At 34.9% G+C, this 2,133-nt stretch overlaps 1 pseudogene; it reads left to right on the plus strand.

Annotated features, from left to right (window-relative positions):
• The first annotated feature begins 1,414 nt into the window (after positions 1 to 1,414).
• LOC100483752 lies at positions 1,415 to 1,594 on the plus strand (annotated as a pseudogene).
• Positions 1,595 to 2,133: the final 539 nt, after the last annotated feature.

The following is a 2,133-nucleotide window of genomic DNA, read 5'->3' on the forward strand; positions in this document are numbered from 1 at the left end:
TTAACAGGTGAATGGTGGATGGGTGTGCCAATCCTTTGATATCATTTAGATAGCAACTGAATTCTTCCATGAATTAAAAATGGCTGTACTTGTACAAATTTAGTCTTTGCAAGACCAGAGGTGTGGCTCCAGAAACAATTTGAAGTCCACTAATCCTGTTTACCAATCCCCACACCTCTACCATTCATCCCAAAAGGCTTGTACATATTGTCTTAAGGGGACCAAAATCTTGCATTTTTTCCCCATGTGCCTTTTAGGTGTCAAGATTCTACCCAGGGTTATCTCCAGAACTCTTATCTGGACCATCTCTTTGACATGCAAATTTCAAGGAGGTAATTTTTATCAGAAGGAGAAGAAAAGGAGGAAAGGTTATTTGAATAGGCCCAATTTCTTTTATAACTAGTGAACTTTGTATTATTATAACTAATTCATAGCAGTAATTTTAACATGGGAGCTTTAAGATCTCTGTTTGCGTCTGTCTGTCTGTTCATGTGAGTCTCCATATAGGTGGATGTGTAGATGTGCGGTATTTTTTACCTCCAGATGGTATTGCCAAAATTAATTTTTAAAACAGATCTATTTAATTGGCATAAAGAACACTAAGCACTGAAATAAATTCTTAGAAATATAATAGAAACTTAATCCAAATGAATTTCAGGTTCACGTGATTTAGGGAAAAAATTCAGTATTAAAGCTACTTTAAGCTTGTTGGTTTAATTAAAACAGGCATGCTTTTAGAGTTTTCAGCAGTAAATATAATACTTTTATTCTACGCAGGCTTACTAAAGGTTAAATGAGTTCATGTTATCTCTTAGAAATTTGTCAGCAAAAAAGATAATTTAAGATGATGGTTAGCTGTTTAATATCTCATGATATTTTCATGACTAATCTAAACACAATTATTAAGAACATTTATTATTAAATAGATGCAAGATAAAAGTTTATAAATGAACTTTTCAGCATTACTAATGTCTACTTAAATAGTTCATCCAAATCTTTTTGGTAACTTAAAACCTCAGAATTTTGGTAAGTTAAATTAGATGATGGATAGTCATTAAATATCTAGATCGTTTCCAAATAAAATAAAATACTGAAACATTAATTATGAACAGAGTTTTATCTACTTTTGGCTTCTTATGACAGAGAAACTAAAAGATAATTTGGATGTGTTAGTGCTACATTATAAAATTGAAAAAAGCATACACTCTAAGAAATTATAAAATGTGTTAATAAATTTGCCAATTTAAAAAAGGCTGATGTAACAGGAAGTTTACCATTGTTTACTTCTTAGTTTTCACTGGAAATTAAGGTTTCAAAGGATTAAGAATTCTAATAAATGATGCACACTTGGTGACCTTTCTAAGTCATTGGCAGTGCAGGTTGGGGGAGCCTGAGCAGGGGGTTCTGGGTTGAGATGCTTCAAAGTCTTGTTTAAAAAGTTTGGATCCCCATGAAGCCGTACTATACTCAAATTTACAAGATTTGGGTAGGAATGGGGTTGATGGACTTCATCATTTATAAAATTGGAAGTGCTGATAAAAGAAGTAAAGCTTTGAAAGCCTTGAGTCCTGCACCGGCTCATGGTCATCATTAACCAGCTATACTTGTAGTGTGCACCAGATGGACCATCAGTTTGGCTGTACATCTCAGCAAGCTCTGTTAGATGGCAATATGGAGCATCGCTGTACACTTGTAGACATGTTGTTTCCTTTCTGGCATGAATAAATGCGCCTGTGAGGTGCAAAAAAAAAAACCACCAAACTCTAATAAATGTAATTAAGTCTCCTGGAAATAATAGGGGAAACATCTTATGCAAGGAAAGCAGGATGTGTGTTTTCAGTAAGACAAGGTATGATGACTAGAGATGCATTCTTATTGAGGGAAAAGAAAGTAATGTTGTCCTAACGTGGGACTGTTTAGAGAAGAAAAACACAGGACAAAATCTGAGTGTAAAAAAACAAAACAAAACAAAAAACACCAAAAAAAAAAAAAAGAAAGAAAGAAAAGAAAAAACTCATAGAAGTTTTGTGGAAAGGGGCGCCTGGGTGGCTCAGTCCTTAAGCGTCTGCCTTTGGCTCAGGGCGTGATCCCAGTGTTCTGGGATCGAAGCCCGCATCGGGTTCCTCCACTGGG

This window comes from Ailuropoda melanoleuca, chromosome 9 (assembly GCF_002007445.2).
Source record: "Ailuropoda melanoleuca isolate Jingjing chromosome 9, ASM200744v2, whole genome shotgun sequence".
Classification (NCBI taxonomy): domain Eukaryota; kingdom Metazoa; phylum Chordata; class Mammalia; order Carnivora; family Ursidae; genus Ailuropoda; species Ailuropoda melanoleuca.